This window comes from Talpa occidentalis, unplaced genomic scaffold, assembly GCF_014898055.3.
Source record: "Talpa occidentalis isolate TD23 unplaced genomic scaffold, MPIMG_talOcc4v2.1 talOcc4.3, whole genome shotgun sequence".
NCBI lineage: Eukaryota > Metazoa > Chordata > Mammalia > Eulipotyphla > Talpidae > Talpa > Talpa occidentalis.
Window position 1 is genome coordinate 62,728,684 of NW_023603184.1, and position 17,563 is coordinate 62,746,246.

Consider the following 17,563-nt stretch of genomic DNA (forward strand, 5'->3'; position numbering starts at 1 on the left):
CGAAACCGCAAACAGTGTCAGTCGCTCAGGTACTTGCAAAGCCTCAGAACTCTTCCTCTTTGAGGTTGGCTGCTGCAAGCCTCTCCACGTCCTTCAGAGGCCCGCAACAGCTTTCTGGAAGGTCAGCATGGTGAGGGCAGAAGTGGCTGACCCTGGAATTGCCGAAGATTTTAAAACACAGAAATCCCAAAAACTGAATCCCGACAGCTGAAAGCTAGGATCTGCTTCTGCAGCCCCTTGTATTTCTTATCAGCATCTCCACCTCCACTGATATTTTGTTTGTGTTTCCCCTGGGGCTATCCTTCCTCACCAGTACCCCCCTCCAGGGGTGGGTGTTCTAATAGCTTGCCAGTTGTTCTAATAGTTTGCCAGATCTGCAAAGCCTGGGTTTTGGTAGCAGCCCCCTGAGTACAAGGCAACCTGCCCCGTAACAGACTTCAGCTTCAGCCACGCGGGATGATACTCCACCTACATCAAGACTCAGCTGCCCTGAAATACACCAGACCCAGTGGCCTTGAGCCATGATGTACCTTGGTGGTGTTCTCAGAGTTTAAGGATAAACGTATTGTAGGGTAAAGAAAATGTCAGGCTTTTCTGCCCTTCCGCCATCAGGATAGATGATGGATCCTTGTCCTGAATGCATGCCTGATGGCGGGCACCTGGAATAGGGTGTGGGCATAGGTAGATGGGATTCAGCTGAGTTAAGACTGTGCTTTTAAGGGCGGCGTCACGGGGACGCCAGCAGCAGCAGCAGCAGCAGCAGCAGCAGCAGCAGCAGCAGAACCTGAAGGAGAAGCATGAGCAGAAGCAGAGAAGGCCAGAGAGCCCAGATAGAGTGAGGATTTGCTGGGGGCTGGGAGGACTGCCAGCCTCCCAGCACCCCTGCCTGCCATGTACCCGCTGAACCACAATAAAGACCTGCAAAAACCCACTAAGGACTCTGACTCCTTTACCCGGTCTGCATGGGATCAGAAAACCTGCACTGTGGCCAGTCCTGCCCTTTACACGTATGTTTCTCCTGCATGAATAACGGTGAGAGCTGAAGGAGAAACAGAGGGCAGGCTGTAATCATTTTATCTCATTTACAATTATCCGAAATCTAACACTATAAGACACTGAACCAAAAAGTGCTTTAATTTTCCTTGACTGGAAGCTGGCAGATCCCTAGCTGTGTCAAAAAGTACTTTAACTGCTCTGAACTTCCATGAAAGAGAACTGTTTTCTCAACTGTGGGATCCTGGTACTTACAGGTGTGGCCAGCCTCAGAGGCAGAGGTGAGCATCCAAGAAAGGGTGGGAAATCAGCCATTAGTAAAGACGCTGGGTGCCTGGTCCCTTGGGATGTTTTACAGAATTATCCATGTGGTGTCATTATCTATCCATTTCCTGCCTAGTGCTTCAGGGCTTCAGCTTGGGTCCCTGGGAGTGGACGGGCCCTTCCAGTCAGTGGGAAAAGAATGCAACGCCTCCAGTGTGGCGCCATGTTCAACACTGACCACACCCAGAAGCAGAGGTAGTGGATGCAGGAAGAGGCACAGGTTAAAGCTGTGTTGTAGGAGTGATGTAAAATCATGGGAACCATCCCCAGGTTAAGAGAAGTGTGTCCCACCTCTGTGAGCCTCCCCACCCCCAAACTACTGCTCCCCCTCCAGTCAATGGTCACTCCCTCTCATGCCCCGGGGTGGTGGGGGGGGTGTAGGGTAAAGAAAATGTCAGGCTTTTCTGCCCTTCCGCCATCAGGATAGATGATGGATCCTTGTCCTGAATGCATGCCTGATGGCGGGCACCTGGAGTAGGGTGTGGGCATAGGTAGATAGGATTCAGCTGAGCTAAGACTGTGCTTTTAAGGGCGGCGTCAGGGGGACGCCAGGAGCAGTAGAAGCAGCAGCAGAAGCAGAAAGAGAAGCCCGAAGCAGAAGCAGAGAACGCCAGAGAGCCCAGATAGAGTGAAGATTTGCTGGGGGCTGGGAGGACTGCCAGCCTCCCAGCACTCCAGCACCACTGCCTGCCACGTACCCACTGAACCCCAATAAAAGACCTGCAAAAAACCACTGAGGACTCTGACTCCTCCTTTACCCGGTCTGCATGGGATCAGAAAACCTGCCCCGTGTCCGCTCCTGCCTCTACAGGGTGTAACTCCATCATAGCCATAACTCGTTAACAGGAATAGTTGGCTTGAAAGTATCCCATATTGATATGAGCTTCCCCCATCTCTCAATCCCAGGGACCCAGGACAGTTGGAAGACAACACTGAGTCAAAAGGATCTGGGTTTAGTCCCCTTGTAACAGGGTGGTCCCCAGGAAAGGGGGAGGTTCCTTGCCCCACCCAAGGGAGAGTGGAGCTGAGCAGGAAGAGGAGAAGCTGCAGAAGAGACTAAGGAAGGAAGCAGGATGGAGCCAGGAGACCTGGAGGAGGCGCATGGAGCCTAGAGACACGTAAAGAAACTGCGCTTGTCTTTTGGTCGTAGACTGGGTGACACAGATGTGGGTGAGACCCATGGGGAGGTGAAAATGGCAGTTTTTATCTTGATGTTGATTTTGCTCTTTTCCTTCCGGGCTTGTCTGGTTATTTCTGACCCTTTGCTGTGGGTCCCCACTGGAAGATGCTTTAGACTTGTGGCAGGCTTTGGGGCTTTGCTCTGGGCCAATCCCATTTGGATGGACTTTTACCCACGAGGGGACGGGTAACTTTGAGTGCTTCATTTAGAAACTAGACTCTTTGCCTTACCTGTATTGTTTCCTAGTTTTATTAAAGTTCCTTCCCATTAAAGTCTTATATGTTTTGTGTTGATGCGGCGGATGGCAGAACCCATTTAAAATAGGCAGGTTTGCAGGGTTTGGGCTGACCCTCTCCCTGTCCTATAGCACCCTTCCTGTAGGCCTTATTTGCAGCAGCTAGCAAATAAGTCCCCTATTGAAGCTCAGTATCCAGTGGTAGAATGAGAATATCACTGGCCCAGCCTCGCAGGTTGAAGTTAAATAAAATTGTATTTTAAAGCACCCTGCACCCAGCCTGGCCCATGGCAAACACTCAGTAAATGTTAACAATTATTAATAGGAGTTATTAAGAGTTCGACAAATGTTTGTTACTGTTGCTGCTGTGGCTGCGGGCGTCTACCAAACAGGAGCAAATTACAGAGCATATCTGAAGGGGCAAACCTCCACAGGAATCAATAAAATCACACTTAAAGAGCAGCCCCAGCACTATCCCAAATGGGGACTTGGTGCAAATTAGAAAAAGATTCCCACAAGACACTTTAAGGCTATCAGCCCAAAAGTTGTTCTAATCGCTTGCCAGATCTGCAAAGCCTGGGTTTCAGAAGCAGCCCCCTGAGTACAAGGCAGCTGCCCCTGCAGATAACCTCTGGGCAAGTTCACAGTCAGGAAACAAGGGTGGGGCCTGGGGAGTAGTTTCCAGCAAGCTGCTGGGGGCAACCAGGAGCACAGGCTCTGCGCAGAACCTGCCCAAGGAGCCCTGAGGGCATCTCCCAGCCCCTCAATAGGTGATTTTGTACTGTTTGACTTGGGCCACCGTAACTTGGAGTGAAAGAAAAAGGAAATGCAGGTATTCTGAATTTTCTTACCAAATATTCTATACATTTCTCTCTTTAATAGAAACAAGGACTTGCTGGTCCAAGAAAAATAGTGAAATAAGCTAACACAAAAGTCTTCTACTACACGTCCACAAATAAATCGAATCTCTAGATGAAACAATACTATATTTTTTAATAAATTATTTTTTAACTTCTCCCGTAAGTCAGATACAACAGTCCCAAATGGTGCCAGGAGGGTGTGTACTAATGAGAGGTAAGGTACCATCCCTGAGGACAGGACAAGGAAAGAACCCCCTCCTCCTGTAAAGATCTAAATACCCCATGATGAGAAAAACACCCACCACGTGAGCAGAGGTAGGTGGCAGAGGCCCAAATCCTTTCTGTCCACTACACCCACATAATGGCCTCTTTTCCTGTTGAAGTGCCAGGTGTAAATAGAACACCATTTGGGGGAGCGAGGGAGAAGGGATTGAAATAGAGCATATGCAGATTTCCCAAGCTGTCCCTGCAGTCATTCTGCACACTGCCCCTTTCCACCTCCCCCGTGGAAGAGGGCTTTAATGAGCATTATCTCTGCCAAAAGGAAGGCAGGAGCCACACACTAAGGGAAGCTTAAAGGCAGCCCTAATCAACAATCTCCCTACCACCAGCCCATGGCAGCCTGAAATTTACCAACAAAAATTCGTTGTCTTGGGTGAAGCATCTGAAGGGCAAATGGAATACAAATATCTAATCCTTACGTTGTGCACTGTAGGGTAAGTGAAAAAGCATCAGGCTTTTCTGCCCTCCAGCCATTAGGATTGATGATGGATCCTTGCAGTCCTGAATGCATGCCTGATGGTGGGCACCTGGAGTGCCCTGGCGTGGTCCCTGGTCTGGGCACCTGGTGTGGGCATTTGTAGATAGGATTCACCTGGGCTAAAACTGGGCTTATAAGGGCTGCGTCACGGGGATGCCAGGAGGAAGAACCACGGGAAGAAGAACCATAAGAGAAGCAAAGAGAATGTGAGAGAAGGTCAGAGAGCCCAGAGTGAAGACTTGCTGGGGGCTGGGAGGCCTGCCAGCCTCCCAACCCCTCAGTACCCCTGCTTGCTGTGTACCTGATAGATCCCAATTGTTGGGTAAGGAAAAATGTCAGGCTTTTCTGCCCTCCCGCCATCAGGATAGGTGATGGATCCTTGTGGTCCTGAATGCATGTCTGATGGGGACACCTGGAATAGGGTGTGGGCCTAGGTAGATGGGATTCACCTGGGCTAAGACTGGGCTTTAAAGGACGGCGTCACGGGGACTCCAGCAGAAGCCGAAAGAGAAGCCGAGAGAGAAGAGAAGCAGAAGCCGAGACAAGGCCGGAGAGTGAAGACCTACTGGGGGCTGGGAGGTCTGCCAGCCTCCTGGCCCCCCAGCACCCCTGCCTGCTGTGTACCTGGTAATCTCAATAAAAACCTGCAAAACTACTAAAGACTCTGACTCCTCCTTTACCCGGTCTGCTGGATCAGAAAACCTGCACTGTGTCCTGTCCAGCCCATACATCAATAAAAGACTGCAAAAGCCACTGAGGGCTCCAGGACTCTCTCCTTCACCCCATCTGCTCGGGTCATAGAGAACCGGCTCTGTCCCTTACCTGCCGCTACAGCACCTATCTGGAGAGTAGGGGTGGGCTAAACAGTGTTCTGAACTGCCCTTGGGTTCTTTAGCAGCAGCAGGAGGGTGGAGGGGCATGGGAGGAGGCAGGAGAGGGCTGAGGCCAGTTCTGCAGGTTTTCCCACCTGACCCAGGCCTGTGAAACAGACACACCTTGGGAACCCTTGAAAGTGAGAGCCAGGGAGAGGCGTTATGAAGTCAAGGCCCAGAGTAAATCAGGAAAGAGAAAATTAAGAGGATCAATAAAAGAGTTTAATGAAACATAAACAGGTTCAGGGAGGACTTAAATAAATTCATGGCCAATCCATAGCAGGTTGTTAAGAAGCATCCCTGGCTCTTGGAGGTTGATGTTGTGGAAAACAGCCATGCCCTCCTCGCGGGCGTCCCCAGAGCTCAGCCAGAGGCCCGATTCCTGGGTCCAGAAACTCTGCGCTGAGCTCAAGATGGGGGAAGGAGGAAGTCTCTTGTTTGTTTGTAAATGTAGATGCATAAGTGGAGATGAGAGGCCTCCTCAAAATATTGCAAGGCCAGCAACCCTTGTCATGGCTCAGGTTACTGAGGATGCTGACATGGGGGAGCAGAGCCTGAACCTGTCCTGGCACACTTGTGATTGGCATCATGGCCTCAGCCCAGGAGGCAGATGGCAGATGTATGGCCTCTCAGTGACCCTAGGTGATCCCTCTACCCACAGCTCAGCTGCCCCTCTCATGGGGATGCAAAGGACAAACCAGAAACCTTCTGTTTACACTGACCAGTAGACATTTCACTTTCTGAGTGCCCGGTCCCCCAACACTAACAGAGGTGTTGGATGTGGGACTAGGGCAGAGGAGAGAAGCTTGGTCTTCCCAAGTAAATGTTTCTTTGGCCTTTCTGATCATTCCTCAGCCAGTTCAGGCTGCAGCAGCACAACTTCAGGTCACTCTGATCCCACGTAGATGTGGTTAGGCTCAATGATAAACAGCCCCAAGTTCCATCTCAGAGCTGGGGCAGAGGGTGCTTTGAGGCTGGAAGCATGGGCTGTCCCCTCTCCCCTGCCCTTGGCATGAGGAGCCAGAATAAGGAAAATGGCCCTTGTATAGGCAATTCCCTTTCTCAGCCACTGTTTTCTTCCACACCTCCCTTTCTTGTGGTGGAAGACACACACTATATGGAGGACTTGTTCTGTCCTGTCTCCAAGGCACAGGCAACCACAGAGGGCCTGCCACATCTTCTCCCCTCAGCCCCTGCTAGAAAGTTCATTCTCCAATCCTTTCAAGGAAAAGACTTTATCCCCAGGGCAAGCCAGGGTGACCCACGTCTCCTCCCTTAGCTAATCTCCACGTACGGAAACTTCCAGGTCCCTTCATGGTCCTCCCAGAACCAAGAAATACTGGTGGGAGGCTGCCCAGCTGCCCCCTGACAAGGGGGTGGGCACCTTACAGGTCTCCCTGCAAGCACTTCCCAGGACACCTCAGGAGGGAACCAGCCATGAGTACTAGTGTTGTAGAAATAAATTCTACTTTTATCCAGGCAGAGGATGAGCAAGCGGTACTTCAGGAATGGTGAGGTCAGGAGAAGCTTTATGACTCATGCATGAGGTCCCAGACCTGGGTAGCCCCATAAGGTCTGAGCACCCATTTAAAGACCAAGGGTTCCTTTTATACACAACTGCGTCCATGTCTGTTACATGGATAGCATTGTTTTCCAGCAGGCACAACCACTTGCGGCAAAGTCCCCAGACAAGGGGGCAAGGCAAGGGGGGAAAGATGCAGGCATTCGGGGATGGCCTTGGAGAGAGAGACCAGCTAGTTGGCGGCTCGACTCTGTAGATAAGAGTGCTGAGGCCCTGGCCATGAATCTTGACAGGGAAGGAGCTGTAAGTAAGCAAACTTGTTGCTGATGCCTGCATTGCAATGTTCATTGCACCTGGGCTGCAAGTTCTGCTGGAATCTTTATTCTATTCATTTGCTCAGTAATATATTTTCGCTTCAGTAGAAGACTAGCCCGTTACCCCCAGTGACCCTCAAAACCCACAGACAATTCTCTGGAGGCCTCTCCTCCAGTGGAATAGAGTGCTTGCTCCCCTACACACACACACACACGCACACACAAACACACACACACACATGCACACGCACTGCTTTGACTGGAATTAGGAGAGAGGAGAAGCAAAAATCCCTCCCCAACAAGGAAATGAGGAGAAAGTGTGCTCACTGCTTCCTAACTCTGCTCCACTCAGGAGACAAGTCCCTTCATCCCCTGGTACACCTCTCAAAGGCAGAGGAGAATTACTGGAAGGCAGCACTCCAAATGCAGAATGTGGAAGGCGCAGCGCTTCTGTCGTCAGCGTCAGCCATGGCTAGGTACAAGCACTGGGCTGAGTCAGGGAAGGGAAACAGAAACTGGGATTTGGCATCTTCATCAGATGTTGCCCCCAAGCCCACAGTACCCTGTAACCACTCCCCCAGGCTGGGGGCTCAGTGACCAAAAGTCTTTGCCCCATAAGGAGCCACTGGGTTCAAGTTGCCAGGCCATAATGGCTTCAGCCCATTTCAGATGAGGAACGGAGAGGTGGGTCAACCAGGCAATGGCCTGAAGGCTTGCACAGAGGAGCCAGCCCAGTGGGTGCCCTGTCACCAACAGAGACTGGAGATCAACCCCGCCGCCTCCTCCCACTGTGCTCACCTCCCTGCACTGCTCTCGTGGACTCTGGGACAGGAAAAACCCACTTACAGAACCTCAAGCAGCTTCACTCCTGCTATGGAACTGCAGGGAAGTTCTAGCCAACTAGAATCTACAGCCCCCGCCTGTTGGGACAGGTGACTATGGCCCAGTTTCCCTGGTTTAGCCCCATCCCCAGGGAACCACCTGCAAATGCAGGGAGAGTCTCTCGAGTCTTCACTTGCTTCTGAGGCTTTTGTCTCTTCTCTCCACCAGATTCCTCAACCCAGGTCTCTGTCACTACCTGACTCCAATATCCAGCTGGTACCAGCTCTTGGCCAACACAGACTTCTGTGAAGTCACGTACTCCCCCACAGACACCTGGCAACCTCTCTCCCCATTTCTGAGTTCAAGCTCAAGCTGAGAGAAAGAATCCAATGGATCCGCCTCAGCCCTTCATGACAGCAACAATCCTTCTCATTCTCTGATAACAGGGTTGCGGGCAGGAGCTATTCCTGGAACAGAGGTGAGGCGTGTGTCTCGCAGCTGGCATTTCCAACACACCTGAAGATTGTTCTTCAGTTTCAAGGAGATGGAGAACATGACTCCTAGTACCAAACCTGGTGCCTGCCTTGTCTCCCTCCCCCTCACCTGCCCAGCTTTCCATGGTGTGGCACCATCACTGGTGACCCTGCCCCCCAGTGTGCCCTCCACTTTCCCTCCCCCACCTGGGCCTCCTCACAGCCCTCACTGCTCAGCAGTGCTGGACCCTAAGAAAAGCAGTGAGCTGCAAAACTGGCGGTGTGCAGGCAGCACCTCCTGCGTCGCTCAGGAAATGCCAGACGCTACCAGCTTTGAGATGTGCCCAACTGAGCCACAGAGGCCTAATCCTCTCCCAATTGGCAGGAGGGCAGAGGGTGGTCTAATGTACCATTTTTCTATTTCCTGTCTCTCCCCAAAACCTCCCTCTTGTCACAATGTTTCTGAATCATCCCCAAAGTTTGCCTCTTCTCCCTGGTGGTGGCCAGGTGGGAGACAGGCAGATGACAAAGCAGAGAAAGGACAGAAGGAATGTGGTGAGAGTAGGGAGTGGAGATGGCTTGTGACTTTCTCAAAACGGTTCAGTCATGGTTTTCTCTGGCCCTGTGGGTTTGAGCATAAGCAACAGGAGACCAGCTCTCCCCCCATGAGAGCAACATTGCCTGGAGCTTCTGGAGCTGAATCCTGGCTTCTAGACAGACCCACATCCCAGTGGGGAGCCCTCCAGCAAGTTACATAAACCCCTGAGCCCTGTGTCCTCATCTGTAAAAAGGGGTAACTGTGTATCTAGCTCACACTACTGAGGCAAGCTCTAAGCAAAGAGCTGTATGGACAGAATCTGGCACAGAAACTGACATTCACTAAGCACTTGACACTTGAAGCCATTATCCACTCTATCAGAGAAAAGGAGCTCCATCATTCGCCCTGTCTCTTGACAAGCCTGCACTATGCCTGCACTGCCCCGTGCTGTTACAGGCTCAGGCCAGTCAGCTGGAGAGGCTGTGTGAAGCGAGACTGTTTCCTCATCCTGTCTGTTAATACTCCAGTCATCTACAAAAGGTAAGAAAAGATTGCTTTATTGGACAGCTCTGTCCTTTTTTGCCCCTCTCTCTTTGCCCCAAGGAACTTTCTGGTCTTTGCAAGCCAGGGTTTGTGCATTCTCCAATTCATTTCCTAGTGCTGCACCCAGTTCTGGAGAGTAGGCTCACCGAACATCTGAAGATTTGCATTTTCTTTATTGCTTCGCCTCTTCCTTCTCTGTTTTTCATATTCCTCTCCTCTTTTTGAGTCTCGCTTAAAGAGAAAACTTGAGTCTTATGAGCACGGCTGGCCCTTCACCATCACTGAGCACCTGCGTGTCAGGATACCATAACCTGATGTCACTCAAACCTCCCGGCATCAGGTGTCACTCGCACGGGGCTGAGTGCAATTAGAAGCCAGCGTGTGGATATCCTGCAGCAGGGGGTGCGGGAATGGGGGCTAGATGGAGGTACGAGGCAACTCCACCCTGGGCCCCCATTCCCCTGGCCTTTGTTGAAACCCCAACTTTTCTCCCTTAGCATCCCATTCGTTGGGAGGATGTCCTCCCTTTCTTCAGGGCACACACACCAGGCCGGGCCAGGAGGACAGCATTTACTGTGGGCAGCACTTTCAGGCCATGAGTCCATGGTCACTTCCTTATTGAGCCAGAGGCACCGGCCACTCAGTTCTATGTAAAGACAGCCGAGGCCACGTAGACCTCAAGCAAGAGAGAGGAAAGGAGAAGGAAGAAAGGAAGCAGAGAGAACTGAAGCGAGGCTCCTGGCAGCTAATGTCAAAAATTTACAGAAGGTGCGTACACCTGCAATTCTCCCTTGCCCCAGGGGTCAGGCGAGAATAAAGGTATCTGACCTGGGCCTGTCACATATGTAGCCCCCCTCCCCCCAGCAACATTCCAGCACTCCTGGGCCCCATCCAGAGCCCTACTGCTATTTGGTTTGTTTGACAAACATTCAGCAGGGGCCAACACTGCAATGGTCCCTGCAGTCCTGCCCCACCTCTGTCAGCTTCGTGGGCAGCAATGGAAACAGATACAACTGGGAGTCCTCAAGTCTGACTCGTCAGCAATTACCCTGGAGTGGCCAGGCTTGTCCAGAGCACAGACTTGGCTGGGTGATGGTGGCCTCTGAGAAGATGGAAGAGGGGCCCTGGACTGGGTTATAGGAACAGAAGTTGGAGCCGTGTTTCTGGGCAGATCCACGGAAGTTATGGAGAAGTTTCTAACAGAAAACCTTCCGGGACTGGAAACTTTGCAAAGTCTTGTTTAGGAGATCCAGAATGAAAACCTGTACCAGCACTACCCCAACGCCAAGATGCCTGAATTAGAACCTTATAGACTAAGCTGAGCACAGGGAGAAGGGGTGACGCTAATGCCAGCTCTTTGGGCGCAGGAGCCGGATGGCCCCCTCACAGGCAAGCACAATCCTGTTATTCCTTTGTTCAGTGTTACTTGATTTGTTGGCTTGCTTTCATTCTCTTTCCTCTCCCATTTTTGGCTTCCTCGTTAACATCATGTTCTACTTAGGATTATGTGCTTCAGATGCTTAGGGAAAGGCCAAGAAGTTCTAGCAGGATGTGGGTTTTGAAGCATCTCAGAAAGCAGCCGGGACCTTTAAACCAGGTTAATCGTTTGTGTCGAGTGCCACCTTTTGATCATTTCTTAAAACTGCAACTGATGGCTCCTCTGATGGGCCTACATGCTGATGTTTTTTTCTTTACTTCTAGTTTAGGGGAAAGGCCTGCCTAACTTATGAAAATGTCTGAATTGTAGCCCATTTGTGAGTAAAATAATGTTTCAATATTTTAAAGAGTTTACAGTAACAATTATTGGATCAGGATCAGGACCCTGTCTGTTCTAGGACCCTCTGAAAATGTTCTTCATAGCAGAGATTCAACGAGTAGCTAAAATCTAGTTTTTGCCAAAACCCAAATAAAATCAGTTTTGCATGGATAAATAACTCTGTTTTTTACCCTTTAGAAAAACTCAGTGGTGCACCTTTCCAGATCAGCTCTTTTCAAGGCCCCCACACTCACTGTTCTGGCCTTTTGTATACTGTCAGCCCCTCCCTATCTGAAACTTCCTGCCTTGGGCTGCCAGAGCAAAAAGCACATCTCCTCCTGCTCTGAGCTCCTTGCTTCTGTGACTGCAGGCATGTCCCGTTCCTGTGTTGCCTCTGGCTTTTCGTACCAAAATGTAATTCCTTTGCAAAATTCCCACCTCTCACCAGAACCATGAACTCAGACAGCCCAGACCAGACCCAACAATGTCACTCCTAGGAAATACATGAGCATGAAATAGTATTGCGTAAATTTAATCATATAGTGTTTTTAATAGCAAATTATTGGTGATAATCTAATAATTGCCTCTCAACAAGAGAATATAGATCTTACAATTGAAAATTAAGTAGCCATAAAAATGATTTGGAATGACCTTCAAGGTATATTGTTACATGGAAAAAAGTATACATAGCATACTAGCATATATAAATATATACATATATACATATACATAAATATACATATAAATATACACATACATATAAATATATACATATACATTTATACATGTAATATATGCAATCAAATGTTTCTCGAAGAATACATAAGAAATAAATAGTGGAGCCTTTAGGGAGAGGAACTAAGTGACTTGACAGGAATGAGAGGGTGATATCTGTATCTTTTAATTTTAAACCAACTTATTTTAAATGAATGTATTTACTTTTTTCCAAAAATGAATATATAAACAAATGGTATCTGTCACATAGAAATTGGCCAGGAGCTGAAAGGGAAGGATTCCGTGGTAGGCCATAAACAGAAAATGAATGATACATTTTTTCAGACAGATTAGCAAATTTCGTGCAATTTTGTCCTTGCTTCTTTTGTTATTGCAACAGGGTGGTCCCCAGGAAAGGGGGAGGTTCCCTGCCCCACCCAAGGGAGGGTGGAGCTGAGCAGGAAGAGGAGAAGCTGCAGAAGAGACTGAGGAAGGAAGGAAGCAGGATGGAGCCAGGAGACCTGGAGGAGGCGCATGGAGCCTAGAGACACGTGAAGAATCTGCGCTTGTCTTTTGGTCGTGGACTGGGTGACACAGATGTGGGTGAGACCCATGGGGAGGTGACAATGGCAGCTTTTATCTTGATGTTGATTTTGCTCTTTTCCTTCCGGGCTTGTCCGGTTGTTTGTGACCCTTTTCTGTGGGTCCCCACTGGAAGATGCTTTAGACTTGTAGCAGGCTTTGGGGCCTTGTTCTGGGCCAATCCCATTTGGATGGACTTTTACCCACGAGGGGATGGGTAACTTTGGGTGCTTCATTTAGAAACTAGACTCTTTGCCTTACCTGTATTGTTTCCTAGTTTTATTAAAGTTCCTTCCCATTAAAGTCTCCTATGTTTTGTGTTGATGCGGCGGATGGCAGAACCCATGTAGAATAGGCAGGTTTGCGGGGTTTGGGCTGCCCCTCTCCCTGTCCTGTAACAATTCCAGAACTTTTAGTACTGTTGGAACATTGCAAGTGTGTGTCAATCATGCTGAGGTATTTAGCTGGTAATACCAAAAATGCTAAGAAGTGGTTCCTGCCTCCAAGGTATTCACAGTTTCCTGAGGTCAAGAAATACTTGCAGTTAATAAATTTAGGTTACCTATTCTGTGCAATAAATTATCACAAAACAGTGACTTAAAACCTAATAATGGTAGGTGCACTATGATGGTAATACTCGATGGGGATACCCCAATATTACTGTTAAAAATATTTTTTTTTAAACCAGTCATTTATCAAGATTCTCTTGGGCCTTCCTGGTGTCCTAGCGATTAAGTCTTAGCGTTATCACTGCTATGGGCCTGAGTTTGATCCCCGGCCAGGGAAATAACCCACACATTATGCAGCAGACCTCTCCTGTCTCACCAGCTGTTCCCCATAGCAGTGTTTTTCAGTAGACCTACCTGTTCTTGTCCCCACTCTGTTTCTGGTGAATCCTCTCACCCACCCCACTTCTGGCCTACATCCAATAAAAAAAAAAAAAAAAGATTCTCTTAAGTCTCATGAGTTAACTGGGGACAGCTGGGAGGTTGTAATTCTGGATTTCACATGGCTGCTCTCTGAGGGTAGCTGCAGGAGCAGGGGGAGCCATCTGGAGGCACAAGGGACTGGACGCCAGACATGAATTTTCCACTCATGGGCCTGACTCCTTGGCCCTTGCTGATCCCATTCACTCTCTGTGAAACCCCTCCCGTTATAGTTGGCTTCCTCACAGCATGGCTGTAATAGATGGCAAATGGCTTCTCCCAGAAGCTGCAAGGCTTCCCATGAGGAGTCAGAAAACCAGTCCGGATTCCCAGGGATGGGATGACCCAGGCCATGAATCCTGCAAGGCACAGGTCATGTGGGGTTATTTTTGGTGATAGCCACCACAGTCTAAGGTAAAGACAAGTTCAGAATGGAACAGGAGTCCAGACCTTGATCCTGACTGACAGACTGTCCCAGAGTTTATGCCAAAACCCTTTCATGCTTTTGGAAAAAAAGGGTTTTTGGGGAGAGTTGTTAGTCATGAGTTTTGCTATGAGTTATTAGTCATAGCAAAATTGCAAGCCTAGAAAGGTGAGGAAACTAATCATAAAGATTATAAACTTTGTTTCTCATTTAAAGTATTCAAATGACACCTGGCCAAAAAAAAAACACCTGGCTAAAATCAACACATAATGAAACTGACTTTATCCAGCTCAAAACTGTGGAGTTTCTGGAATGTGAAGGCAGATGAAATCCAAGAAGCACCACTTTAGAGGAGGACACACAACCAGAAAGTGGCGGGGCCGAGAAGCAAAGCTTTTTAGCTCCAGAGACCCTGCATTTCACTATGATGCTATTTGACTCAAGGAAAGTCTTTTACTTGAGGCTCCTTAACTTCCTCATCTCTAAAATGGTGCTTTTCTTCATATGTAGGATATAATAGCACCTACCTATATTAGTTTCCTGTTGCAGCTGGAATCACAAATCTATTAGCCTAAAGCAACAAATATTATTTCACTTGTTGTGCAGGTCAGACATTTGGAAGGTGCCCTGTGGTCAAGACCAGGCATCTCCAGGGCTGTTGCTCCTGCTGGCTATAGGCAGAAGCCCTGCCTTGACATACTAGGTACCACTACCCAGCCCCTCCTCCATCTTCAGAGCCAGCGGTGTATCAGCTTCTCGTCTCCCTGACCTTCTGCTCCCCTCTTATAAAGAACCTTGTGGTTGCATTGAGCCCAATCCGATAATCCAGGATAATCTCCACATCTCAAAATCTTTAATTTAATTACATCTGCAGAGTCCCATTTGCCATGTAAGTTTACAAGTTCTCAGGTTCCAGGGATTAGTACATGAACCTCTTGGGGAGAGCCATTTTCAGGCTAAGAAGGTTGTTACAGCATAAATGAGTGAGCTGTTACCAATAAAATTCTCACATGTGCACTAAGCGATGTACCTAAATTGGACCCTGAGCCAAAGAGAAGCTCAGGATGTCTAAAGATCTATAAATCCCAAAGTAAGGGGGAATCCAGTTGGGAAAAATGTCTTCCCTGGCTCTGTAATAGATCCAGCACTGCCCACCTGGATTCCTTAGTTAGAAAGAACCCAGTATTTATAAGTCATTTGGTTTTTATCTCGATCAAGAAAATAACACAACACTGGAATTCTGGAATAGCCAGAGTGGAGGGACTTCCTTAAGAAGTACAGATAAACAATTAGCCCCCTAGAAGATGCTTTATGATCTTTGAATTATAGAAGTAAAGGAGAGACTCAGTTTTTACTGGGCCCAGTTCTTTCTGTGAAGCAGAAAGGCAGTTGAGCTGTAAACATAAATAGAATCACAAGTCATATCCGCCTCTCCTAGTCAGTAGGGGAGGTTCTACCATCTTTTGAAAGGGCAAGCTTATGGGAAAGTTATTCTTTATAAGAATAACCCAATAGGGGCATCCCTGGTGGCTCAGAAGTTAAAGTCTCAGTGCTATCAAGCTATCAAGCTATCACCAGCCACTGTGGCATGAGTTCACTACCCAGCCAGGGAGCTAACCCACATGGCACCGCAGACATCTCCTCTCTTGCCCGCCGCTCCCCTCAGCAGTGTATTTCAGTAGATCCGCCTATTCTGCTCCCCACTCTCTCTGGTGAATCCTCTCACCGCACCCCCATACCTCTGGTTTACAACCCAGATCTTATATGCATGAATAAATCTTTTTTAAAAAAAAAAAAAGAAAGCAGACTTTTAGTATGACAGAATTTTTAATAGAATTGGTGTGCAGAGAGAGAGAGAAAAAAGAGGAAAGAATTTCCCAATCAAAACTTACTTTCCATTCCCTTGTGGACAAATGCCCAATCAAGCAAGCTCAGCCTAAGCAGGACAACTGAGGCCCAGAAGCTTGCCACAAATCTAAGGTACCTTCTGGAAAAGAGCCATAAGAAAGTGGTTAGGCAGATCCCAGAGAGCTGGGACAGAAGTAGACTCAAAATTTAAAATATACTACGTCAAAACAACAGCTGCCATTGTCTCTGCCAAGGACCAGGAGCAGCCTACCCATCTGTCTCTCACCCATGTCTCTTCCAAGCATCTCCACATGCTTCCCCTCCAGGTATCCCCTTCCAGCAGTATCAGGATGCAAGTCAAAGCCAGAAATGCAAGAGAGCAAGAGCAACCATGTGTTCACTTATTAGCCAAGCATGGTTGCTTAACTCTGCCCCTACTTCCCAGTGTTCCTGTTTAGAAAGTCAGGTTCATGGCGTGCTGGGAGTTGTAATCCTTGGCTCCTGAGACCTCATTGGCAAATGCCATTCACTGGCTCAGAGTTTGCCCCTTACTGTTCTTCTAACAGGAGAGAGAAAGAAAGAAAATCCAAAAACTGCCACCAAATAGCCCAAGAGCAAAGGGATTCAATCACAAGGAAAGAAAAGCATCATTAAAAGCTATAATTTTTGGCTTTCAAGAAATTATACACACTTGAAAAAGTGTGTTGAACTTATGACTTCTTGGGGGAAAAATAAAGTTTTCTGAAGGACTATGAGATAATTTTATAGGAAAATTGAGTTTCTTAAATGTCAAGAGAAGTGATTAAAATATTTGACTTCGCCCTGAAAATACGTCAGCATCTGGCCTGGAAGATTTTCATCAAGTTGCTGACAGTGAATTTGGCTTCAGCTGAAATGGGCAGATAAAACCCAGGTCCCTCATGGCGTCAAGCTGGCAGCTGATCAAGCAGCAGAATGATGTCACCTACCTCAGGTGTCACCTTTCTCAGGCCTCCATCCTGCTCTCTCTCTTGTCACCCCACACGAGCGCTCACCTTTCTTCCTCACATGGAGAACAAACAATTTAGATGAAATCCACACTGAAAATGCTCTCTCTACATTTGCGTTGCATGGGTTTCTTTAATTTTAAGGTTAATATATGTCTATTCCAAACAGTTCAATAATATGAGACTGGTGGAGTGGCCTGGTGTCAGGGGGTGGAGTTCAGCCTCTTGTCTGCACAAGGAGGGATACACCTGCAGAGTGCCTTGGTCTGAACTCAGCCTCTGCCTTCCTGAGGATGGGGGGCTGCCTAGGAACGGGGCAGAGCAGAGCCTTTAAGAGGGAGTGATGCACATGTGGGCTTGCTCTCCCTTTCCTCAGAGCTGCTGTGGAAGGCAGCTTTTCAGCTGTCCTTCATGCACCCCCAGCCCTGCCTCAGCAGCAGAAGGCCGCTGCCGAACCCTGCTGGCTCCTGTAGCTGCAACTCCGCGTTGTGTACCATTGATTGATAACTGAAACTTCTCCCTCTCTTTCTCTTAGCAGGAGGGATGTCCTGAGCAAACTCCACACAGGTTCTGTGGACTCCACCCCCACTCCAGACCAAAGCCATCAAGACACGGGAAGGGAGGGTTGCTGGGAACTAAGGGTAGAGTTAAGCAGCCAGGTTTGGTATAAAACCAGACATGTGGGCCTTGGGGAGCCTCAGCCTCTTGGCTCTTGACTTGACTCTTGGCTTTGCGCCAGCTTCAGCATGCCATTGGGATTCCATCAGTGGAACTGGTAGGACGCATTCACCAATTTATTTTCCTCTCTTTTTCCCTGAGTTATTCATTTCTTCATTTCCCCTTCCTTTGTAAATAAACCCTTATTAACCTTTTTGTGTGTGCCTGCAGCTG